This window comes from Chelonia mydas, chromosome 5, assembly GCF_015237465.2.
Source record: "Chelonia mydas isolate rCheMyd1 chromosome 5, rCheMyd1.pri.v2, whole genome shotgun sequence".
NCBI classification, from domain to species: domain Eukaryota; kingdom Metazoa; phylum Chordata; order Testudines; family Cheloniidae; genus Chelonia; species Chelonia mydas.
Genome location: NC_051245.2, coordinates 88,541,166 through 88,568,169, shown reverse-complemented (window position 1 = coordinate 88,568,169; position 27,004 = coordinate 88,541,166). Strand labels below are relative to the sequence as shown.

Here is a 27,004-nt window from a genome sequence, read left to right as displayed (position 1 = left end):
AAAAGCCACGTGCTATAAATCAGAAGGAGAGCGAGAATGCACTCATGGAAACAAGTTGTGTAACCTAGTACGCCCGGCCACAGTTGCACTCACTAGATAAAAATACCCCAACAAAAAACAAGCAAGCGCTCAAAAGAACCCGCTCTCGTATCAGGAAGATGACCGGATAACAGCCCAGACCAAACAGCTGCTAAGGACACTCCACTGCAAAAGCCACACTGCTGCTCGCTCGCGGAGCCGAAGAGCGCAACTAACACCTCCGTGACATTGGCCGCCTCGCATAGCGAGGGTGCGGGACAGCAACAGCCAGGCGGGGCTACCCCACAGGACCCCGGCAGCCCTAAAAGCATTTCCTAGGACCACTAGCAGCGACCCGCCCCGCCCCGCACCGGGAGCCAGGCCGACCGGCCGACGGCGCGCCAAGTCCCACCGGCGGCCCCGCGAACCTGTCAGCCCGGTGGAAAGGACCGAGGGGTTCCCACCCTGGCAACCCGGGCTCGGACACGCCCGCCGGCCGCGCCGTGCAGCCGGGAGAGCCACCTGCGCTCCAGACCCCCAGCCCGCGGGCAGAGAGCGGGGGGCTGCTGTCTCTCTGTGTCTGTCCGCGCCCCGCCCGCCCGGGCTTCACCTTCACCCCGGGGCGGGGCGGGGCAGCGGCCGCGGTCCGCGAGGCTCGGCCTCCGCCGCCCGGCACCTCCCGTCGCAGCCGGGCGAGAGGGGCCGGCGGGAAGCCGGAGTCACCCGCGGGCCGGGACAGGCCGGGCGCGGCTCCAGCGCGGCGCCCCCGATGTTTTCATACAAACCCCGGCGGCGGCGGCGGCGGCAGGAACCTGTCGGCGTCCCGGAGACGTCACCACGCACCCGCCTCTCCCTCCCCGCCCGCGCGCGCGCGCAGTCCCGATGGAGGCGCGTGCACGCAGCAGGGTGGCGGCCTCCAACTGCAGAGCCGCATGCCTGGGGCCAGTCCCCACGGGTGGGCCTTGGGGGAGGGGATGCTGGGTGTCAGCCCGGGTTAGGGCCCTGCCTCCGCCAGCGACCAATACCAGAGCTTCCCAGGAAGGTGTAAGAAACCCCCTAGCGAGCAATGAGAGAACCAGATTTAAGGGGACTCTGGCCAGCCCCCTTGCGTGCATGCATTGTGGTGCAGCCTTTCATGTGATCGCGCACAGTTTTTTCCCTTAAGGACTGACCCTTGCCTCAGCCTGTACCCAGGATGGTTAGTGCTCTAGCTAAATCAGGGTTGCTAGTGAGGAAGGTCCCAGGATTGCAGAAATTGGAAGACGTGTGGAGAATGAAGCAAAGAACTGGAAAAAGAGAAAGGATGAGCCTAGGGTTTACAATTTGTGTGTCACCCCAGATGACCTGGAGTCTATGTGTTCCATAGCGTGCCCAAATGGCACTGGGCGAGTCACACCAAAAATTCTGCATGTAGCCGCTCATTCTGTGTTACTCATTTGATGGGTGCATAGCTTAAAACATATCGGGCATGATTTTCACAAGTGCTGTAGCTCATGAAAGCTTATGCTCAAATAAATTTGTCTCTAAGGTGTCACAGGTACTCCTTTTCTTTTTGCAAGTGCTCAGCAATCACAACTACAACGGAAGTCAAGGGGAGCTCCAATTGCTGACTACCTGTGGAGCTAAGGAAGAGTGGTGTAAAGAACTGAGCAAGGGTTTGAGGAACAGGGGTCCTAAATTTTCATTCTGGCTGTATTACTGATTCATTGTGTGGCTGGGGACTTATCACTTTGCCTTTCTTTCTCCATTTTCCCATTTGTAAAAGGGGGATAATAATATATAACTTACAGGAGTGTTAAGAGCAGGGGTGGCCAACCTATGGCCCCAGAGCCACATGCGGCTCTTCAGAAGTTAATATGAGGCTCCTTGTATAGGCACCGACTCTGCAGCTGGAACTATAGGCACCAACTTTCCAATGTGCAGAGGGTGCTCACTGCTCAATCCCTGGCTCTGCCAAAGGCGCTGCCTTCAACTCCACCCCTTCCCACCCAAGCCTGCCATGCTCTCACTCCTCCCCCCTTCCTCCCAGAGCTTCCTGCATGCCACGAAACAGCTGATTGGAAGGTGTGGGGAAGGAGGGGGAGACGCTGATCGGTGGGGCTGCTAGTGGGTGGGAGCCCTGGGAGCTGGGGGGGGGGGGGAACTGATGGAGGTTGCTGATGTATTACTGTGGCTCTTTGACAATGTACACTGGTAAATTCTAGCTCCTTCTCAGGCTCAGGTTAGCTACCCCTGATTAAGAGGATAATCAGTTAATGTCCCTAAAATGCTTTGAACATTAGTCGTGACTTCTGAAAATGTTGACCTTAATGTCCTGGTGCTTCAGTTTCCCAGCTGTAAAAACCCTGCCTGCCTCAAAAAGAACCCTATTTCCTTCTTCAGCAAGCTCTTTAAAGATGGAGCTAGGTGCAAAAGGAAATTGATAAAAATTCTAGGGCCAGATGTTGTGACATGCTCAACACAGGACTCTCAAGCAATTTATGATGTATTCCAAGTAGAGCTAGTTGAAATTTGGAAATTCTGGTTCACAGAAAATTGTCATTCTGAAATTTCATTTCAGTCCAATTCAGGTCAAAACCAATTTCCACTCCCCTAAATTTCCCACAAACTGGCAACTTTGAAAAACTTCATTCCAGAAATATGGTGTTAGATAAAGGATGATCCCAAATGACTGGTTCATGAAATTGGCATAATTCATGGCAGTTTCACTGCTGCCCACCACTGAACAGTATCATGAAACTGACCTGTGAAACTGACATGGAGAGTCTCTGTAGCAGCTACTGCAGATCCTGGTTTCTACCAGCTCCAGGGCAGCCCAGCCACATGAACTGTCCTAGGGCCAGGGAATCCTAGGCCTAGGAACCGCAGGGCTGCCAGGCCAGCTGGTTTTCCCGGCTGCCTGACTGACTCATACTGGCTCAGTATCAGGAAGCCTGGAAACCCTATCTGAGATTCAACAAAAATGTGTCAGACCTTAAGTGTTTTCACAAAACGCTGGGCTGTTTCTCAGCCTCAATTCCTTCTCATGTATGCTTCTAACTCTTGCCCGGAGACATCAGCAGGCTGGCCCCACCATCATTTCCCAGCCTTTTTTTGTGGAATAGGTAGAAATTTGGCTCAGATAATCAAAGATAGAAATAGCAGGTGATGACAGGAGGACAGCAAAGAATGAGTAAAACATGCAGCTTAAGTATAGATAAAAATATACTGAAACATTCTGAAAGCTAAAAATAAGTTGACAAAAACAGTTCATTTTAGTTAAGTGATAGCCAGTCTTTCAGAAGATAAGACTTCAGGCAGCTATGTGTGAATGATAAATAATACAGAAGTAGCGTCATTTTTTGATTGCATAGAAAAATAAAAGAACCGTCATCTATTGAAGCAAAAATGGTATAGGACATTTTGATCTGGTTCATTTTTACAAACATTTGTTTTGATCTTCAACACTTATAAAATTATGAAGTGTCATTTAGCGTAGGGAATTACAGGAAAACAAATGGATGATTGAATAATAAGAATAATGTGGATAAGAATAGCTGAAAGGCTTGGATAAATGATAAAATTCTAAGGACCAAATTATGGGTCAGATTGTGTCCTCTTTTACATCCTTGCAGCCACATTCCTTTCACTAGGGTTATTTGGATGTAAATAAAAGCTGAGTCTGAAACTAAGCCCCCAGACCCACATGCAGAACTCCAGTTCAAGCCTAAAGGAATTGCATACATATGTGTGTGTGGAATTTAGCCCTAAAAAATGTAACCATATAGTGCAAGCCACCTAAACGTGCATCTGTTACCTCCCATGTGAGCTTCACTCATTCATCCCACTACTAGTTAGAATATAATGAGTACACAAAAATAATGAATCAGATGGATTCCTATTCCTAAAATGCTTTCTATTCTACCTGGCTAGATAGAGAGGGGGCACTTGTAACCATATCACACTGTAAATAGGTTGTTAGACTTTTTGTTGTTCATGTTTTTTACTTACAAGTTTGTGGCATCTTGAAATTTGAAGTATCTTTAAAAAAAGATTCAAAACTACTGGAGAATTATTTGAGAGTATCGTGAAACAGTAGGTAAATGTGTCCAAAATTAGTTTGTTCATCACAGTATACTTTGTAAAGATAAAGTATTTATAAAGAGAAATGAGTTAAACAATAACTCTGTATGCCTCTCTTGTTATTTTTTGTTTTAAAAATTAGAGTCCCCTTAGACAGCAGTGGAAGTAGTATGGAAGTGCATGGAAGAAGTGAGACTTTCACGTGAGAAAGAGAGAGAGGAAAAAATGAAAAATATACAGTGATGCAATTTCCTGATTCTAGAGTTAGTTCTATGCCACCTCCAGGCTAGCATACTTTAGAACAGGGGTTCTCAAACTTCACTGCATCGCGACCCCCTTCCGACAATAAAAATTACTATATGACCCCAAAAGTGGGGATAGAAGCCTGAGCCAGCTAGAGCCCTGGAGGGGAGTGGGGGGCACAAAGTTGAAGCCCAAGGACTTCAGTCCCAGGCAAATTGTCATTTAATATCTGACCGTTATTTTATACATTCTATTTTCTTACAAATAATGTGTCATTACCAAGAAATAACACTTTTAATTGATCACTCTCACTTCCTTTCTTCTTAGTCTACCCTGTTCTCTCATTCAATGTCATCTCCTCTTTCCCCACATTACCTGAACTGACTTTTTAAAAAAATAAATAAATCACTTAAAATTCCAAATCATTATAAGCACATATAAGTAGGGTTAAAGGGTCAGATCCTGCTACTATTGAAATCAAACCAGGGTTTTCACACACTGATTACAATGGAAATGTGACTGGGGGTCCTGTGTTTTTTCTGCAAGTGTTGATGACATAATTAGCCAGTACCCTATAGCAGCACATGGAATGAAACTCCCTGCTATGTTTTTCCTGTTATTGTAATCAACCAACCAATTATTGACATTGGGATGTCATCAACTAATGCAGGAGATAAATATAACTGTGAACAAAGGTTTCAGCAGGTATGAACCTTTCTGTTCACCTTCATATTAATTATATATGATCCTGCAAGCCTTTTACATGGAAACTCCCATTTACTGCAATTAAACTTCTGTATGTGGGTTGATTGCAAGATTGGCACTTTTACTTGTAAAACCCAGGTATTTTAGTAGGCAAAGTGTTCCTACTTTTGAAAGCTATTTCTAGGAAAATATTAAACAGTGTTTCTTAAATATATGCTCTGTATTTATAATGATGTGCAATATTAGGGCCCAATCATGCAACTCTTATTCACCTTAGTAGTCCCTTTGACTCCAATGTAACCAACTCACGTAAGTCTTACTCGCATGAATAAGGAGTTAGAGGATCTGGCTCCAGTTTTGTTCCTGCTTTGGAACAGTACGATACATACAAATGACTAATGTGTCTGGGGAGTTCAGTAAGGGAAGACTGAAAGCCACATTCAGAGTAGAGTACAATTCTAAGTGCAAGTTTATTTGCTGTGTTCAAAGTAACCAGATGCTTCATTATTCTTTTGGTTCTGAATCATCCTACAAGCATTTTAAAGAAAATCACATGTGCCTGTTCATTTAAAACACGCATGAAGTTACTATAAAATATAATTAACTTCTCTTTCATTTAGAACAGACTAAATTTGTGTTGTTCAAAATCGACTGCAAATTACATTATTGCCTGCAAGTGCAAATTTTATGCAGAGCCAGTTGCTATTTTCTGAAATTAACAGCCGTTATAATACAGTGCAAGGTCGTAGAGTATATTCTGCAAAAAGAAATTCATATCTATGTGCAACACTGCAGACTAATTCCCTTATTTTAGTATGTGTATAGAAATTTTTGTTACAAATGTATATGATAAGAAGGGAGATCCAGGAATTTACAGGAAAATTACCACAGTAAATAAAGGCAATCTACAAGTACCTTTGGGGAGTGGTGATGAGAGGAGCAGAAGTAGGCATTATGAGTTCACACAACTAGATATGTCACACTAATCTGATATATTTTTGATACAAAAACAGGTGTGATAACTAAAATGACAAGAGTAAACACAGGGACTCAATTTCTAAAAAGTGTTTAGGTCCTAATTCTTTGACCCTTACTTGCATAAATAGTAGTATTCTTGGTTGAGTAAGGATTACTCAAGTCATTCAGATTTGCAGGATCGGGACCTATATACGCTAAGACAATCATAAATAACTACAAGGGTGTAGTGGTGGGGTTTTTGCTTCGAGAGGAGAATAAAGGAACATCTCCAAAATATTTTAATGTAAAGAATTTGTATGTAAAAGGATAGAGCTAGATTCTCAGCTTGTGAAAATCCATGGGATTCCATTAACTTCAGTCCTTGTCCTCCTCATCAAGGCAAATCCCAAAGAGATGTAGCCTCCTTGCAGATCAGGTGCCATTCACATTGAACTCTAGCTAGGTCCTAAAGACAGTCTGGCTAGATGTGCAGGGGTAAAAGTGAGCTGGTACGGCTGGTACGGCGTACCAGTAAGAACCCGCATCGGCCCATACCCAGCCCACATTAAAGCGCTCCCTGCCCCTTTTGCCTCCCTTGTCGGTGGCCCTGCCAGTACAGACCCTACCAGCAGGGCTGCCAATTCGGTGGGGGGAGGAGGACAACATCCTTAAAGTGCTGCCGTGGCAAAGGATTGTCCTTAAAGTGCTGCCGTGGTAGCGCTTTAACGTCACTGCCCCTTCCCCCCGTCCGCTGCCCTGCCGGTAGGGTCCGTACTGGCAGGGCCGCCAACAGGGGAGGCAAAAGGGGCAGGGACATTAAAGTGCTGCCGCGGCAAAGGACCCTGTAGTGCTTTAATGTCCCTGCCCCTTTTGCCCCCCCCCGGAGGGGGTGGGCAAAGGGAGCAGCTCTCCTGGGGCCCCGGGCCCTTTAAATCAACGGGAGCCCCGGGCGGCAAGGGCCACGCAGCATGGAAGGGCTGGCTGGAGGATGTTGACCCCCCAGCCCCGCCCCTTCCCTCGAGGCCCCGCCCCTTCTGGGGACCGGAGGCCCCCCGGCCCCATACCAGTAAGTGTCCTCAGTTACTTTCACCCCTGAGTCTATGTCCATCACTGGTGATCTTATCATGCCACTGAAGCTTTTGCAAACAAGTGATCACTCACTGTGTAGCTTGGTAAATGAACTTCATGATTCATTGGTCTTCCATCCTAATAATACCAGGAAAGCTGCTGAAACCAAACCCATGCTAAGGGAGGCAGTTCCTGGGTTCGGGTACAGATATCTTCATTGCTGATCTTGTCCTGCCAGTTAATATGAAGCAGCTGACAAAGATAAGAATCTAAAATGTCATTCCACCACTCTTCAGCCTGCCTCAGCCACCCATGTTTCACTGCTGTATAATAAATTTCATATAACTAGTTCTATAGATCCACAGCTTCTTGATAAGCTTGATGTCACAATGACTCCACAGAGGCCACTGAAGAGTTCTGAACATGCTATCAGCTGCTGCTATATGAGCATCCAGATTTTTCAAACATCCTCCATCACTGTCTATGATGATTCCTGAGTATTTAATAGTTGCCACCTGCTTGATATCCCATCTGGACAGGCTAATGCTAAGCTAGCTGTTATTTAGAGGCTGATTGATGGTAATGGCCAAGAATATAGTTTTATCCAGATTAAGAACCAACTCAATGCATGCTGCTTCTTCCCTGACCAGATCAGCCATCTGCTGCAATGGTTCACCAAATGAACCACCAAGGCAATGTCATCGGCATATCTGAGGGCTTGAAGCAAAATGGTGTTCAGCTCAATGCCACAGACAGCTGCCTCCTCAAATTTACACATCAACCAATCAATACCAATATTAATGATGGTGACAGGATGCAGCCTTGCCAAATTCACAAGGAAATAGGATGCCGTGTACCTACCATGACTTGAACACAGCTTTCTGTTCCATTATAGAGCGCTTCTGTCAATGACACTCTCTTCCCAGGGATGCTGAGTCACTTCATCAGATCCCACAAGCTTGCTCGATGCACTGAATCAAAGGCTTGATAGAAGTCTATAAAAAGTTTTGCATAGATGGCTTATTATATTCAGACATCTTCTCAGCTGTCTCAGGGTAAAGATCTGGCTGACAGTGAAGTCTTAAACTACACTGAGTATCCAGCCTGTGCCTCAAAATGCATCGCTAATTTGAGACATTAAGACAGAAACAAAGCCTTTTAAAGTGGTAGCATAATACCACTACAGTTGCTACACTTGGCCTTAGTGCCCTTTTTGAACAGAGGCAGGATAACACCCTTCCTTCCAGTCTTCAGGGATAATATTAGTGCTCCAGATGGAGTGGAAGAGTCAGTGTAGCCATAATACAACAATACTTATCACCTCTCTTCAGCAACTCAGGGGTGATATTAAAAATTTTTGGTGCCTTCATAGACTTCAGCTTATGGACTGCGATCCAGATCTCTTTTTGATTGAAGGAAGGTGGATCTGCCAGAACTTCCTTCCCCTCCTCAAATGGAACAGAGACTGTAGGCAATGGACAACTGAGGAGCATCTTGAAATGATCTTTGCATCAATACAATAAATCTTGCAGACTCTGGCTGATGCTGCCATCCCGATTTTTTACTGGGCAAACTGGTGCCAACTTCCACCACAGACCCCACAGTTGAATAGAGGCTGTGGAGATCATGCCTGGGCATGACCAGAACTCCTGGTCAAAAAGGGGACCATGATGGCTCCGGTCAGCGCCGCTAAAAGTCCAGTTGGCAGTGCAGTGGGGCTAAGGCAGGCTCCCTGCTTGCCCTGTTTCTGCGCGGCTCCCAGAAGCGGCTGACATGTCTGGCTCCTACTCACAGGAGCAGCCACAGGGGCTCCGCCCATGGTAACCACAGCCAATGGGAGCTGCAGGGGGCAGCACCTGCAGGCGTGGGCAGCTTGCAGAGCTGCCTGGTCGTCCCTCCACCTAAGAGCCAGACATACCAGCCACTTCTGGGAGCCGCCTGAGGTAAGCACCGCATGGCTGGAGCCCACACCCCAAACCCCCACCTGCACCCCAATCCCCTGCCCCAGCCCTGATCCCCTCCTGCACCCCAAGCCCCTCATCCCCAGCCCCACCCCAGAGCCCACACCCCCAGGTGGAGCCCACACTCCCTCCTGCACCCCAACCACCTGCCCCAGCCCTGAGCCTCTTCCTGCATGCCAAACCCCTTGGCCCCAGGCCGGAGCCCCCTCCCTCACCCTGAACCCCTCATTTCTGGCCCCACCCTGGAGCCCACACCCCCTCCTGCACTGCAACGCCCTGCCCCAGCCTGGTGAAAGTGAATGAGGGTGGGGGAGGGCAAGCGATGGAGGGAGGAGGGATGGAGTGAATGGGGCGTGGCTTTGGAGAAGGGGCAGGGGCAGGGCCAGAGCCAGGGGTGCAGTAAGAGTGTTGGGATTTGTGCGATTAGAAAGTTGGCAACCCTATGCCTGGCACCAGCCTGTTTTAAATTGGCTGCCTGAGACAACCACCAGGATTCCTTATCTTTCTTACACAATGATTTGAGGACATTTTGAAGTCAAAACTATCTAGGCTTTGCTTTTGCACTCGACAAATATGTGTGCCTTTGAACTAAGATTCTAATTGTAGCCTCACTTTTTTTTCTTAGCTCAAACTGCTGTGAGCATCTTCTCCCTGACCCATACCTGATGTCTGAAGGGCCCAGCATCAAACCGGTAGGGTCAGCACCATTCCTCATCAGATGACAAAGGAAGTGGGACTTCAGTCTAATGACCTTTAGCAGTTCAGAATGGCTAGCTATCTGAGAACTTAGTTGTAATAAGAGCTTTTGGATGAATCAGGCTAATTTTTGGCTCATTAACTGGTTGACGTCAAAGTCGGAGATACACTTATGTCAGCAGAAGCTGACAGTCAGTTTCATGTTCGGCCTTTCTGCAAACTCCTACATCAATGTCTGTTGACAGCCAAAAACTGTTAATGAGGACATCATCTATAACAGTCCTAGTGAAACCATCTGAGCTGTATGAGGTGTTCTTGCAGATCTTCACGTGGATGCAAAAGCAAGTCAGCCATCTCCGTATCATTGGCACCCACAAATTCCAGCAGTTGCTGTCTGTTTCTGTTCTCCCATTGATTTAAGTAGAGCTATGCCTGTTTATGCCAGTTCAGAATCTGGTGAACAAATTTTCCAATATTTTTGAAGATAAAAAAAAATGAATTAATAGCCTACTGTTTTGTGATGGACAGGTGTTTCTTATTTTGTAACATGGATATTCACACACACTTCCATTAAAATTAATTAAGTATAAATATTTAATTTTCAGGAATGTGAAATCTAGGGCAATATTAGGTGTAACTAAATATGGTGTAATTCCTCTAGAATAATTGTTCTCTTCCACCTATTAAATAACTACTGGCCATGGTCAGGTCCATTTTATACTTTAAAACTGCTTCCTTCACAATTGGAGCAGCATTCTGATTCAGGATGGATCCTCCATTTTAATTCCTGTGTGAATTCACTTACAGCTCCTCTACCTGACAAGAAAACAATCACGAAATTCCAAGTAGGAGAATATGGACTTTGCTTAATTTAAAACAATAGTAGTGGATTCTATCAGTTTTTCATTTAAATTACCTATAGTACTGAAGGTACGTCTACACTCATGGCAGCATGTAGAGTACAGACACTGCCCAGCTAGCACAGGTTTAAACAGCAGTGTAGATGGTGAGACATCAGAACCCGTGGTGTATATACCCTACGCACCCAAGCCGTACCCCACCCATGTCTACACTGCTATTTTTAGCAGTGTGGCGTCCTGCTGCCTCCTGCTGTGGGAGCCTTTCTCTGCTGCAGCCAGCAGTGGAGAAATGGCCTGACAGCAGGAGGCAACAGAGAAAACTGGCAGGAAGGAACTGCCACAACCTTTCTCCATCGCATCCCCACTGCTAGAACCTTTCGCTGCTCTGTGTAGTTGCACACTGCAGTGTGGATGCAGCCTGTCTTTCTATGTAGCATGTAGCTACCCATATCCTACACACCACCACAATTGTAGATAAGGCCTGAGAGAAAAGCCATGAATAAGACAGAGTCTTTACTGCAGAGGCAGTTGTCCCCTCCCGCCAAATGCCAGGCTTTCCTTGAAACCATCTTGCGTCTCTCTCCGTGTTTCTCAGAAGCAACCTTAAAAACAGTCACTTTACAGTTCCTGTCTTTGTTCTGAGTTGCAGCCCCACTGTTTGCATATCTCCTCCTTCCTTGGCTGCCAGCTGTTCAGAGTTAATATTCCAATTATTCGTCTTCCACTCATATGTGTTGATCCCATTCAGTTCTTGATTGCCATTCCTACCAATGCAGGTGGCTACCTAACTCAAACACCTAGCTCTTATTCCTCTTGTCACAGTGCATATCAATCAACAAAGTGAATGGATAAACTGAGTCATGCATATACCTCATACAAATATAAAAAATTTCCTCGTTCACTACAATTGCACATGCACCCAGTGAAAGCCTACCTGATTTAGGGCTTAATATTGCAAAATGCTGGGCATGGGCACACCTGACTCCCACTGTGTAACTGACTTCAGTAGGAGCTGAGGGTGCACAGCACCTTGCAGGAGGCACTCAGCACCTCATGGGACACAGACCTGACACCTACGGATTGAAGATTCTGCCTGCTCTTCAGATTCCCTTGTAAGCACCTAGTCGCTCTCAGTTTCTATTTGAAACCTAACATTTTAATCATTATAATTCCCTCATCTACTCCATAGCTCTATATAGTGACTGAAGCTAGTCACTTCCAGACAATAATTACTGCTGTCAGTTCTTATTCTCTCCTCTGAAAGCAAACACTCATCTCTGTCTCTGTGAATACATTTGATTGTTCTTTATCTCTTTTGATATGTCATTTCTTTTTGCCCTTATATCACTTGGTAGATTTATAATATAGCCTCTGTTATTTTTTCACCTCTAAGAAGATCTTTTGTTTGCTCTAATATGTGTTGTATTTCCAACGCATACAAAAGCATTTCAGTTCAGCTTGACATCTGTGGTCCATTCAGCTATTATTTATTTCTGACATAGTATTATAAATGAATGACCCACCAAGTGACCAATCCAAGCCTCCAAGCCTCTTAAGTAAAATGTGATTTATCGTATTTTTTCTTGCATATACTGGCTCACTGCTTACAGAGCAATAGAATTATTTTGTGTACAGTTGTACATGGGAAGATTCTCATGTTCAAGGATTTTATTTCCACTTTTTTGTGAATTATTTTTGTACTATGCTTTCAAAATGAACCATTGTGCATGAAAGGCATGTGCACATTTCAAATACACATAATAAACCATTAAGGCTAACATTTTCAAACCTGAATACCCCAAATTAGGCACCTAAATAAGAAGCCTCATTTTTATAAGCGGTAAGAACTTTCACTGAAGACCCCAGTCATGCAGCTTGTGCACCAAGGGTCATATTTTGCCACATTTACTCATGTTGAGCAGCAATGTAAGCATTTTCATTCATTACAATGGGCCAGATTCTGACTCCCTCAATCACACTGAGTAGTACCTTGGGGACTGATCTGAAAACCACTGAAGTCAATGCCAATCTTTCCATTCAGTCCCATGGGCTTTGGATCAGATCGTTTATCTGGGAACAGTCACAACAGAATTAATGTAAAACCTGCCTTATGTAGGTATGTTTCAAGATCAGCAGGAGTTAAAATAGACTTTGGCTCAGCTGAAGGTCATCTTCCTTCCATTTGATGTACACCTTCCATAGAAACTGGATTTTCACGCACTTTCATATAGCTGCATTTTTCAATTACTTAAATTGACAGGGGTCTCCAAAGCAATGCTAGGCCTTGAAACAACTCAGCATTATTTTGAGTTTTTCCCTGAAGAGGAAAGGAGTGACCTTCAAAACAACAATGAAGAATCCAGTTTTGAGGAAAGCTTACTAATAATAGTTTGCAGCAGGTGACCCCTTTTCCCATGATGGATTTGATAAATTTTATTGGCCTTTTTGCTTATGCTTCATGTAACCCTTTTCAAAGTAACAGATTTATTATTATTTTTCTGCACTTTTTAATATATTAAACAATTGGCGTCTAAGTGCCTATACAGAGAATCTTGGTTCTTGCTACCGCAGCAAATGTGAGGATGAAACTCACCAATGGAATCTGCTTGTTTCTGTTTATTGTGCAGACATTAAGAATCATTATCAGAGCAAGAGGAAAATGTAACACGAGATAAATAGACAAGTCCTACTAGTAACTTCTTTTTTTGTATTGATTAACTGATCTTATTGGGTACAGTACTCCAAAATCTGCAGCTGTCTCTGCATTTATGGAGATCAAAACTAACTATTTTGCAGGATTTATTTTTTTTTACTGCACACTGTAGGACTTAAATAATCAGGTCTATTTATAAATCGCAGAAAAATCCATTCTATTTCAGTATGAGATTCTGCAGTGTAAAATGGAAATCATCAAAACATTACAAGCTTTTACAAAATACATCTGTATCTTCAGAAACTGATTTATTTTAAGGGGAAAAAATAGCTGGTGGCCTAATGATAGCGCCCTGAACTGTCATGTGGATGACTGAAGCAGAGTGCAGGTTTCCCTTTCTGTAAATGAGAAAACAGACATTCTGTTTAAGAAAGTCTTTCCCACTTCCTTGGGTACCATATTATGGGGAAGCAGGAGCCACACCATAGTTAAGGCTGGAGCAAGCTTCACATTACAAGCCTCATTTTTAACCTCCTCCCATGTTCACCAACAAGAGGAACATGCAACACATCCTGAATAGCATATGCCTTAGAATTTGTCTGTGTGTTATTTTGATTAACAGCCAGAATGAGAGGCTTGTCTCCTGGATTCTCTGGGTGCTCTGCAGGACATGGACAGTGCTGCAGATGGTGGAAGTAAATGATCACTTCAAATGTTAAACATTTCAACTTCAGCAGAAATTAAAAATTCATCAATAATATTCAAAAATGCCAGAAGGTCCCTGTCAATACCTCAGAAAGGTACCACACAGGCAGCAACAGCGCGAGCTTCTTCATTCTGTCCAATCAGTGTACTTCATCCCTAACTTAGAGAGACAACCTGAAGGTGAAAGAGAAGAGATCATTCAGTATCTGCAACTCAGTTAAATTTTGGCATCTATTGCATTTGCCAACAATACTGACAATTAATTCCAATTAGATGTGATGTGTACATTTGTCTACTGAGACCACAACATACTTCACAAAGGCCACTGAACAGCCATCATAGGATCATTACTCTGCAGCCTGAACTGGATTATAAACAGTGATTTATGGGTGAAAGAATCTGCATTCATAGATATTAAGGTCAGAAGGGACCATTATTATCATCTAGTCTGACCTCCTGCACAATGCAGGCTACCGAATCTCACCCACCCACTGCTGCAATAAACCTCTCACCTATGTCTGAGTTATTGAAGTCGTCAAATCATGGTTTAAAGACTTCAAGGTGCAGAGAATCCTCCAGCAAGCAACCATGCCCCATGCTGCAGAGGAAGGCAAAAAAAAACCAGAGCCTCTTCCAATCTGCCCTGGAAGAAAATTCCTTCCCAACCCCAAATATGGTGATCAGCTGAACCCTGAGTATATGGGCAAGATTCCTCAGCCAGATACCCAGGAAAGAATTCGCTATAGTAACTCAGATCCCACCCCTTCTAACATTCAATCACAGGTCATTGGGACTATTTACCATGAATATTTAAAGATCAATTAATTGCCAAAATCATGTTATCCCATCATTCATTCTCCTCCATAAACTTATCGAATTTAATCTTAAAGCCAGATAGGTCTTTTGCCCCACTGCTTCCCTTGGAAGGCTGTTCCAGAACTTCACTCCTCTGATGGTTAGAAACCTTCATCTAATTTCAAGTCTAAACTTCCCGATGGCCAGTTTATATCCATTTGTTCTTGTGTCCACATTGGTACTGAGCTTAAATAATTCCTCTCCCTCTCCGGTATTTATCCCGCTGACATTTATAGAGAGCAATCATATCTCCCCTCCGCCTTCTTTTGGTTAGGCTAAACAAGCCAAGCTCCTTGAGTCTCCTTTCATAAGACAGGTTTTCCATTCCTCGGATCATCCTAGTAGCCCTTCTCTGTACCTGTTCCAGTTTGAATTCATCCTTCTTAAACATGGGAGGCCAGACCTGCACGCAGTATTCCAGATGAGGTCTCACCAGTGCCTTGTATAACGGTACTAACACCTCCTTATCTCTACTGGAAATACCTCACCTGATGCATCCCAAGACCGCATTAGCTTTTTTCACAGCCATATCAAATTGGCGGCTCATAGTCATCCTGTGGTCAACCAATACTCCAAGGTCCTTCTCCTCCATTACTTCTAATTGAGGAGTCCCCAGTTTATAACTAAAATATTTGTTATTAATCCCTAAATGCATGACCTTACACTTCTCACTATTAAATTTCATCCTATTACTATTACTCCAGTTTACAAGGTCATCCAGATCCTCCTGTAGGATATCCCGGTCCTTCTCTAAATTGGCAATTCCTCCCAGCTTTGTATCATCTGCAAACTTTATTAGTACTCCCACTTTTTGTGCTGAGGTCAGTAATAAAAAGATTAAATAAGATTGGTCCCAAAACCGATCCCTAAGGAACTTCACTGGTAACCTCCCTCAAGCCTGACAGTTCACCTTTCAGTATGACCCGCTGTAGTCTGCCCTTTAACCAATTCCTTATCCACCTTTCAATTTTCCGATTGATCCCCATCTTTTCCAATTTAACTAATAATTCCCCATGTGGCATTGTATCAAATGCCTTACTGAAATCTAGGTAAATTAGAGCCACTGTGTTTCCTTTGTGTAAAAAATCTGTTACTTTCTTAAAGAAGGAGATCAGGTTGGTTTGGCACGATCTACCTTTTGTAAAACCATTTTGTATTTTGTCCCATTTACCATTGACCTCAATGTCCTTAACTACTTTCTCCTTCAAAAATTTTTCCAAGACCTTGCATACTACAGATGTCAACTAACAGGCCTGTAGTTACCTGGATCACTTTTTTTTCCTTTCTTAAAAATAGGAACTATGTTAGCAATTCTCCAGTCATATGGTATAGCCCCTGAATTCACAGATTCATTAAAAATTCTTGCTAATGGGCTTGCAATTTCCTGTGCCAATTCCTTTAATATTCTTGGATGAAGATTATCTGGGCCCCCCGATTTAGTCCCATTAAGCTGTTTGAGTTTCGCTTCTACCTCAAATATGGTAATATCTACCTCCATATCCTCATTCCCATTTGTCATGCTACCATTATCTCCAAGATCCTCATTAAAGACTGAGGCAAAGTATTTGTTTAGATATTGGGCCATGCCTAGATTATCCTTAACCTCCATTCCATCCTCAGTGTTTAGCGGTCCCACTTCTTCTTTGTTTTCTTCTTATTTATATGGCTATAGAACCTTTTACTATTGGTTTTAATTCCCTTTGCAAGGTCCAACTCTACTTGACTTTTAGCCTCTCCCTTTATCCCTACATGTTCTGACCTCAATAAGGTAGCTTTCCTTGCTGATCCCTCCCATCTTCCACTTCCTGTATGCTTTCTGCTTTTTCTTAATCACCTCTCTGAGATGCTTGCTCATCCAGCTTGGTCTACAACTCCTGCCTATGAATTTTTTCCCCTTTCTTGGGATGCAGGCTTCTGATAGCATCTGCAGCTTTGACTTGAAGTAATCCCAGGCCTCCTCCACCTTTAGATTCATACATTCTTCAGTCCAATCCACTTCCCGAACTAATTTCCTTCATTTTTGAAAGTCAGCCCTTTTGAAATCAAAAACCCTAGTTCCAGATTTATTTTTGTTAATCCTTCCGTTCAGTTTGAACTGAATTAGCTCATGATCACTTGAACCAAGGTTGTCCCCTACAACCATTTCTTCTATGAGGTCCTCACTACTCACCAAAACCAAATCTAAAATGGCATCCCCTCTTGTCGGTTCAGCAACTACTTGCTGAAGGAATCCATCAGCTATCACATCCAGGAAAATCTGAGCCCTATTATTATTACTAGCACTCGTCCTCCAGTCTATATCTGGGAAGTTAAAGTCTCCCATGATCATACAGTTTCCACTAGTATTTACAGCATTAAAAACATTAAACAGGGCTCTGTCCATATCCAAATTAGATCCCGGCGGTCTATAGCACACTCCAAGCACTAGCACAGGGGGGCTCTAGTATTTTCTTCCCCAATGTGATTTTTGCCCAGATGGACTCTGTCTTATCCTTTCCATCACTTCTTACATTCTACCTCATCATATACAATGCTACTCCACCACCTCTACCTTTATTTCTGTCTTTCCTAAACAGAACATACCCTTCAATACTTGTAGTCCAGTCATGACTACTATTCCACCATGTTTCCGTTATCCCTATAATATCTGGTTTCACTTCCTCCACCAGTAGCTCTAGTTCCTCCATTTTGTTACCAAGGCTCCTCGCATTGGTGTACAAACATCTTAATTTTTGCTCTTTGGCCTCGCTCACATTCTTTACCCGATTAGGCATAGATTCTACACCCAGTATGACCTATTAGACTGGTACCCACACTGCCCTTCCTCCTTATGTCCATTCTCCTATCCACTGCTGTATCCTTTCTTACTTGGTTTTCTTCCCTCTCAATGTTAAAATCCGGCGTGGAGATTACCTGGACGTCCCCCAACCATCACCCCCAAATTCCTAGTTTAAAGCTCTCTTAATCAGTTGTGCCAGCCTCCATCCTAGAAGTCTATTTCCTTCCCTACTCAGATGAAGTCCATTCCGAGAGAACTGTCCTCTGTCCATGAATGCCTCCCAGTGGCCATACATCCCAAAGCCCTCCTTATAGCACCACTGCCTGAGCCATAGTCATAATCTTGTCACACCTTTGTTGCCCTTCTCTAGGAACTGGCAGAATCCCACTGAAGATGACCTGAGCCTCGATTTCCTTAAGCATCTTCCCCAGCCTGGCATAGTCTCCCTTGATACGTTCCTTTATTAATCCCATGAGCCACGCAGATTTCTGAAAAATTGGTTGTGATTAAACATTGAGTTAGTCTATTTATATGATAAGCATATTTGTGGAATGACCATAAGATATGATCCGGACTAGTCTTGTAATGAAATAGGGAACTGAGTTCCCCATAAACTCAGTGCTCCTTTTGGGGCACCACTGTCTCTCCTGTTATTGTAGTTCCTGAAAACTCACCTTTAAGTACCACCCCCCGTCTCCTTGCTCCATTAGTTAGTCCCAATACAATTGACCTGCTCTTTATGAAGACAACCTTGATGTTGAGATCTTTTGATAAAAGTGCACACGGACCTGTAAATCTTGCCATAGGGTTTGGATTAGGTTAGTGGTTTTCAAGCTGTGGGTTGGGACCCCAAAGTGGGTTGCAACCCCCTTTGAATGGGGTCACCAGGGCTGGCTTAGACTTGCTGGGGCTTGAGGCTGAAGCTCAAGCCCCTCTGCCCAGACCCAAAGCCAAAGCCCGAGGGCTTCAGTCCTGGGCGGCAGGGCTCAGGTTGCGGGCCCCCTGACTAGGGGCTGAAGCCCTTGAGCTTCAGCTTTAGCCCCCCTGCCCAGAGTGGTGGGGCTTGGGCTTTGCCCTGACTCCTACCCCAAGCAGCGGGGCTCAGGCAAGCTCAGGCTTCAGTCCCCCCTCCTGGGGTCGTGAAGTAATTTTTATTGTCAGAAGGGGGATGCAGTGCAATGAAGTACGTGAACCCCTGAATTAGATGCATAAAGTTCATTAAACTTTCCAGCATCCTTCAGTGCTACAGTAATAATGCTGAAATAGGCTAACGCCATCCCTTTCATATAAATAATGTGCTGCTATTGTCTTAAACACTCTCACAGAAAAGTTCTTCTTTACCTGTGATTAACATTGAGTTCTTACAGTATGAGTCTTCCTCAACTCACCCTTACTGTTGGTAAGCATAGTAATTTGTTTCCCTTTTAAATATAGCTACTGCCTTATGATCCAGGACACACCACCACTTGGTAAGAAAATTGTATTAAGGGCACTGGCTGGACATGTTTATATTTTGTTTTTGACAAATGTCCAGAGTATATTGAAAACATTCAATTTGTGTAATTTGAAAAAGGTGAGGGGAGGGATTAAAGCCCTTGTGGAAATGTATCGAGATATATGACCCTGGGACTCCTGTGGAAAATACACAGCACTTGATACAACACGGTACATCGCAAAGGCAAAGAAGTTGCTCATCAAAAATATTTGCAAAAACCCCATGGAAATATGCAGCCTCTGGCAGGGATGATTCATTGCAATAGGGGGTGAACTCCAGAGACAAGGAAATCACCCAACGCTCCTTTCAGTTTGGTGGCAAAATTGTAATATCGCATCACTGTTGTTCCTTAAGAGATCCCTGCAGTACATCACTGCATCATATTCTTATTAACCCTAAAGCAGCCTAGAATCTCAGGGGCAGGCACAAGTGGGGGCAAGTAGGGGTACAGGCCTCCAAATAATTGGCAGGGGCACAGAACTCCTCCAGCCCCAGGTCCGCAGAAGAGGGAGAGTGTGAGCTCCTCCCATCCCCAGGGGGAGCTCACAACTCCTCCTGTCCCAGGGCTGTAATGAGGGTGGGGGGCAGAGAGCAAGCGCCTCCTGGCCCCATGACAATGGACAGAGCTGATTGCTTCTCCAGCCCCGAGGCCATGGCGCGGGGGGAGCGCGAGTGCCTCTTGGGGCCATGGGGTGGGGGGGGAGGGGCGGAGAAACAGAGGAGAGTGAGCTCCTCCTAGCCATGGGGCCATGGTGGGGGAGAGAGAGAGTGGACCAGCAGGGGCACAGAACATGACCCTCCAAAAGGGATCAAAATTTAAATTTCTACACATGCCTCTGGCTTAGATTCATCAGAACCAAAGGGCCCACCACCACCTTTGCATGATTCCTGCTGAATGTATGTAGGAGTTTATATATCAATGTAAAATAAAAAGATAAAATAAACAAATATAATGAATAATGTGCTTTATATGTTCAATGTGATGTACAAACATTAAAGAACTATGGCAAAAATTCTAAATTTGGGTGTTTAAAGTTAGGCATCTTTGCATATTTAGTCACTGTCATGGAGTCACCAGGGCGATGCTCTGGAACTACTCCATATGGAGCCACCCAGGACTCTGGGGGAGCCTCCTCTCTCTGAGCATACTGGCTCCAGGACAAGAAGCTTACACAGCTTTGACCTTCCTGGGTCTGACCTTGGTGCATTCAACATCCCCTTCCACACCATGCACTTCCTGCAGTGAGTCCACCCGGGCGGGCCTCCTGGGGAAGCCAGAGGGCCTTGCACCCTGTGATAAATGAAAGGGGGGAAGAAGAGCTCCCTTTTATGGACACCCACCCAGCCAGTTAGCTATAAAGTCCCTTTTAGTAGTTGTTCTCTACTTGCTTTATCATGTAAAGGGTTAAAAAGTCTCCCTGCATAGGTAAAGGGAAGGGAGTGGGCACCTGACTAGAAGAGCCAATGGGAAGGCAAGAACTTTTTAAAATGGGAGAAAAACACAGACAGACAAAGTGGAAGTTTTTCTCCCAGCGAGGAGAGACAGGGCTGGAACTCTGCTGCAAAAAGCTTTGGGCCAGGTATGAAAAAATCATGATACCTAGAAACTACTAATTTAAACCCCCAGATATGTAAGTAGATCAGGAAATATCTAGAAAGATGTGATTGGGTTTATTTCTTTATGGTTTGTGGATTCCTCTGTGCTAACCCCAGGTGCTTTTGTTTTGCTTGTCACCTTTAAGCTGAACCTCAAGAAACCTATTCTTGATTCTTAATTTTTGTATTTGTTTTTTTAAAATCTAGCAACAGCCTGAGTTTCCAGATGTATTTTCTTTTTGTTTTTAATAAAATTTACCTTTAAGAACAGGATTGAAATTGTGTCCAAAGAGGTTTGTGCATGTTGTTTAATTAGCTGGTGGCAACAACTGATTTCCTTTGTTTTCTTTTTCAGCTCTTCCCTGGAGGGTGGGTGAAAGGGCTTGAGGGTGTCCCATAGGAAGGCATTCCCAAGTGTGCCTTCCTGGGTTCTCAAAGGGATTTTTGCACTTGGGTGGTGGCAGCATCTACCCATCCAAGGTCAGAGAAAAGCTGTAACCTTGGGACTTTAATAAAAGCCTGGAGTGGCCAGTATTAATTTTTAGAATAATTATGGGCCCCCACCTTCTGCACTCGAAGTGCCAGAGTGGGGAATCAGCCTTGACACACCCCAACTCCGCAGTCAGATGTGACTCTCAGCCAGTGTAAAACAGAACCTGTTAGCACAGAAATCATTGACTTTCAGCCAAGTCCATCTTGGGGGGAGGGGAGCCCAGAGCCAGGGCTCTGGCCCTCCCTCTGCGCTCCAAGCCAGCCAAGACTGATTCTTTTCCAGCTGCCTGGCCTCTGCCCTGCCCATTGCTCCTCCTCTGGCCTTGTCTCGCTTCCTGGGCCAAGAGACACCTGGTCGGATCTCCCTCCTGGGTCTCAGGTTATGAAGGGGAAGCCATTGCATCTGTGCAGGCAGCTGGAGCAGCCGCCGCAAAAGTTACACACCCTTATTCCCACCACCTAGACATTGGTGCAATACACAGGGAAAGTGAGGCATACACAGCATTCATGCAAAACAGTAAGACTCACATAGGCTCACATACAACTTAACAAGGGAAAATCCCTACTACGTCACAGGCACCTAAATCAATGGCCTGATTTTAAAAGATGTTAAGCACCTTGGAACACTCACTGCAGTCAGTGGGAACTTCATGTGCTTAGCACCTGCAAAAAGTAGGTCACTTAATTAACTGGCCAAATGTGGATAGTGGTGCCTAACTTCAGGCACCCAGGTTTGAAAAATATTAGTCTTAATTCTTATACAACCTCTGTAAAGTGGATATTACCACAGTTTGTCAGATGATCAAACTGAAGCAAAAGTAACATGCACTAAACAAAGGAGTCAGTGACAGAAATGGAATTATAATTCTATGTGGATAAAATGCAAAGAAAGATTAATGAAGATATGTTGAAGACCTAGCAGCTGAAGCTGCAGCTGTGATAGGAAACCACAGCGCCATTTCCCAAGTGACTAAAATCAGTGTGGAAATTTCAAAATAGGACACAGGCCAATAAAAAGCAAAGATGGAAAAATACTTACAACTGAGGTAGAACAGAAAAATGGAGGGGCAGAGCATATCAGAAATGTCCTCAATAGACCCAGGCCCATCTCAGCACCAGACTTTGATGAAACATGTGAGCCAGACCAGCTTGACATTAACATCGGTCCAATAGAGATGTCAGAAGTACATGCTGCAATCAAAAAGCTGAAAGGTAACAAAGTGGAGGGAGATATCTCCAGCATAACAAAATTGACAGAGCTTTTCAATGCATTCATTTCATTAATTCTCTTGCATGTGAAGTGTAGAGTGCACACTTTGGGTCACCCATTTCCAGAGAGCCCAGTCTCCTGCCAACGTTGCGGCCTGTTCTATAAAAAGGCCAATGTAGACCAGGTTGGAAGCCACAACATCCCTCCAGTACGTGTGAGGCCATCTGCAAGGTCTTCATCCAGCTTTTGTTGGATCTAATGCATAAAACTTGTGGGCTGGTATGGACTCCAACATACAGAGCAGATGTATGCCATCCGAGCCTGTGTTGAATCACTTGAGAAGAGGGTAGAGGCTGGCTGGTCTGGTACCTGACATCCTCGTTTGTAACATGATGAAACTACCATATGCCTGCAATATGCTGTTGAAACTCTACAACAGGGGCTCCACAAGAAGGATATCTGCTGTCACCCCCCAACTGTTCAATTAAATTTGGGGAAAAGAGACCCCTCCTGACCAGTGGAAACATGGAATCATTGTCAGAATATGCAAAAAGTGTGATCTTACAACTGGAGAGAAGTTACATTACTCTCTGTTGTAGGGAAAGCCATCTGCAGTGTGATACAACACAGGACAAAAGTGGCAGAAGATACAAAGCTTAGAGAACAGGCTGGATTAAGGGCCAAGAGATCCTATGTAGATCAAATATTCACATTAAGGACTGTCACAGAAGCATGTATAGAATGGCAAGTTCCCCTCTTCATTAATTTTTCAAAAGGTATTTGACAGCCTGCACAGACATACATTGTGGAATATTCTTGAGTCCTACAGAATCCCATTCAAGTTGTCAGTATCGTCAAGGCCATGTACAGAGATGCAAATTGCTCGCTAAGGTTTATCAACCAGACAAAGAGTGGTTCAATGTGGAGTCTGGCATAAAACACGTCTGCATTTTATCTTCACTGTTGTTTGATAATGCCACAGACTGGATAAAGAAGAAGTGTATTAGCAACACACACACTGATATAGCATGAGTAGAAGGCAAATGCCTAGAAGACCTAGGCTTTGCTATTGATATTGCGCTACTGAGAAATATCCCTGAAAAGTTACAAAGACAGAACTTGGCAAAAATAGTATGCCGAGCAGGGGTCATAATTAGTTTTACTAAAACAAACATCCTTGAAACTCAGACATGGAGAGTAGAACAATTCATCTATCTGGGCAGCATCCTATTAGTCAACGGAGATCTCAAGAAGGAAGCAACATCTAGGACAGGAAAGATATCCATAGCATTTTCTAAACTCAAAAAATATGGAAGTCAAAAGATATACAGAACCAGATCAAATGTAATCTCAGTGCTAACATACAGCTGCGAGAGCTGGAGAGCTACTAAAATGTTAGACAGAAATGTTAGATGCCTTCAGAAATAAGTGCTTACAAAAGATTGTGCTCATTGGTTGGAAAGACTTCATCACCAATGAAGAAATCCAAGAAAATCACCAACAAGTAGACTGTTTCCAACAGAATGAGATGGAAGCTCTCAGCATAGTTGCAGCATGTACTCCAGATGCCAACACAGACTCTCATATGAAGTCATCAAGTGGAGATCACCTGGTAAGAAGAAACAAAGGTGCCAAGAGAAACCTTAAAAAGAATCTTTACCAGGAAGGGCAGAATAGTTGATCTCAAGTCCACAGAGCAAATGGAAGCAGCGGCAAATAACGGAGAGGAATGGAAGAGACTGGTGTCCATTCTGTGCACTGACATTGCTGTGGGAAGGATATTAAAAAAACAAAACTAAAACTTAGTCTGTTTGGTTCAAACATATAAAATCAATATTGTTTGGGTGTAGCTTAGTCAAATTTTCCCATTACACTCCATTTCATTTTTATAAAATTTACTTATGATTTCTTCTTTTCATCTTGCTTCCTTTACATTTTTTTTCCTTACATGTTATGGCTTGGTGTATATTTTCCTTCCTCTTTTTCTGTTTTCTCTCATTCTAGATCTTACACAATGTTCAGTACTTAAATTTTATTTTTTCCTCTAAATAATTCTTAACTCTCAATGTTCAAGAAATTTCTATTTTTGGATGTTGCCTCTCTCTAGCTTCTTATTTTCCCAGCTTCATCCATATTTCTTCAACCCTTTGCCAAAAAAACAAAAAAAACCACAACCCTCTTCCCTGCCTCTGTTCATGGGCACAGACATATTTCTATATCGATGGGAAACAGACATTCTGCTTCTCAGGACCACAGCATGCTGCACAATTCTGGCTGGTGGGGTTGATTAAACAGAACTAACAGCACTGGAAAGAAAACATGAATCCTGCAAAGCATAGCAAAATGCATGAGAAGCAAAACGAAACTGATCTGAGTCTGGGATCTGATATTGAGAGAGATTTCCACACCTGTGGAATTGTACCAGTAAACAAGAAATTGGGTCAACAAGCAAACATTTCCTTCTATAAGAAAGCTAAACTAATTTTCCTTGAGTAACAGAAAATAAAATAATGAAACAGGACATAATTAAACTGACTCAAGAACAACGATCTCACGTTACAACAGAGTATTGAGCTGGATACAGTCATCTCCATATCAAAGGAAATATGACTATTTTCTAGTAGCATCTCCCTGCCTTGTTCACATTACAAAATTTGCTTGTTGTCAACAGGTGTCAGCAGTGGGTGCAGCTGAACTAGTTTTTAACATGGGAGCCTGCAGAAGACTATCCTGGGTCCAATATTATTCTGTATTTCCATTGATCACTTGGATGTTGGAGTAGAGAGAACACTTAAAAGGATTGCAAATGACACCAAGCTCAGAGTGGTTGCAGGCACTTTGGAGGGCAGGGTTAGAATTCAAAATGATCTTGATAAATTGGAGAATTGATCTGAAATCAATAAGATGAAATTAAATAAAGACAAGTGCAAAGTACTATATTTAGGAAGAAAAAAACGAATATAAAATGGGAATAACTAGCTAGGCAGTGCTACTGCAGAAAGGATCTGTGGGTTACAGTGGATCACAAATTGAATTTGAGGGCTCATCTGTACTACAAAATTAGGTCAACTTAATTTAGGTAGACCTACAGCCACCACAGTAATTCAATCAGCTGTTGGTGTCCACACCAGGAGTGCTAGCACTGACTGAAGTCAGGCATTGTGGGCATTGACAGCCAAATGTGAAGCACTGACAGTCGTGTGGGGCTCATAAATGGAGCCCCCACCCACCATGGGGTAACAGCCCAAGCTGCAAGCCTGATGCCCCCTCAATTTCACAGCACAGAGCCTACCAGGAGTGAAATTGACATTCTTGTCAGTTTCATGGCTCCCTCTGGCTCAGAGCAGCAGTATGGGGCTCCTAGTTGGAGCTGTGAAACTGATAAGAATGTCAATTTCACAATTTGGAGGCTCCTTGCTGTGAAATTGAGCCCAGTGCTGGGCTCTCAGCTTGGGCTGTCACCCTGGGGTGGTGGCTCCAGCTGTAAACGGGGCACCCGGGTGACAGCTGGGGTGGGAGTGGCCAGCTGTGAGCCCAGTGCTGGGCTTTGGAGCCTACCAGAAGTGAAACTAACATTCTTGTGGGTTTCATGGCTCCAGCTGTGAGCCCCAGCTGCTGCTCTGAGCAGGAGGCAGCCCTGAAACTGACAAGAATGACAGCCAATGTAAGTGTCTACAGGGACACTGCATTGCCCTAACTACACTGACATAAGCACTACAGCTCTTGTGGAGGTGGAGTTATTAGATCAGTGTAGCAGGTCACTTACTCCCACAAAAGCAGCATTCTAGTGTAGACACTGGCATAATTAGGTTCACATAAACTGCCTTACATCAACCTAATTCTGTAGTGTAGGCCAAGCCTGAGTCAACACTGACACTGTTGTGAAAAAGGCAAATATTCTGGGGTGTATTAACTGGAATGTCACATTAGAGAGACAAGGTGGGAAAGGTAATCTTCTATTGGACCAACTTCTGTTGGTGAGAGAGATGCTTTAGAACCACACACAGCTCTTCTTCAGGTCTGGGAAGAGTACTCCCAGCATCACAGCAAAATGCCAGGTGGAACAGATGGTTTAGCATAAGTAGCTAGCATATATCGTAAAGGACAATTCAAGGTAACCCCCTAACTCTCTCTCTTTGTTCTATGACTGCAGAGTGTTAACGGGCCACTCTATCTTAAATGGTCCCTTATAATATGCGCTAACTATTTATGCTAAACAATCTGTTCCACCTTGCCCTTCCCAGACCTGAAGAGAAGAGCTCTGTATGGCTCAAAAGCTTGTCTCTCTCACCAACAGAAGTTGGTCCAATAAAAGATATTACCTCACCCACATTGTCTCTCTAATACGGGGATCAGCAATCTTTGGCACACAGCCCACCATGATAATCCGCTGGTGGGCCACGAGACATTATGTTTACGTTGACCATCCACAGGCAGAGCCTCTGCAGCTCCCAGTGGCCACGCTTTGCTGTTCCCAGCCAATGGGAGCTGCAGGAAGTGGTGGCCAGCATGTCCTTATGGCCCGCGCCGCTTCCTGCAGCTCCCATTGGCTGGGAACAGCAAACCATGGCCACTGGGATCTGCACGGTGCTGTGCCTGAGGACGATCAACGTAAACAAAACATCTTGCAGCCCACCAGTGGATTACCA

At 44.2% G+C, this 27,004-nt stretch overlaps 2 protein-coding genes across 12 annotated transcripts in view; one reads left to right on the top strand and one right to left on the bottom strand.

Annotated features, from left to right (window-relative positions):
• The window catches only part of AGTPBP1 (ATP/GTP binding carboxypeptidase 1), a 167,029-nt gene that overhangs the window by 136,347 nt on the left and 3,678 nt on the right, over positions 1 to 27,004 (bottom strand). For 3 of the 11 annotated variants that reach the window (XM_037901764.2, XM_043547333.1, XM_043547332.1), the window contains one exon: positions 14,015 to 14,102. The gene's annotated coding sequence lies outside the window, so the exon portion shown is untranslated. Of the gene's footprint in view, positions 1 to 446; positions 600 to 628; positions 1,153 to 14,014; positions 14,103 to 22,184; positions 25,246 to 27,004 lie in introns of those variants that run through there. The other 8 variants (XM_037901760.2, XM_037901761.2, XM_043547337.1 and 5 more) reach the window with 7 other exon arrangements.
• The window catches only part of NAA35 (N-alpha-acetyltransferase 35, NatC auxiliary subunit), a 52,570-nt gene continuing 46,140 nt past the window's right edge, over positions 20,575 to 27,004 (top strand). Inside the window, exon 1 of the mRNA XM_043547341.1 lies at positions 20,575 to 20,637. The gene's annotated coding sequence lies outside the window, so the exon portion shown is untranslated. The remainder of the gene's footprint in view (positions 20,638 to 27,004) is intronic.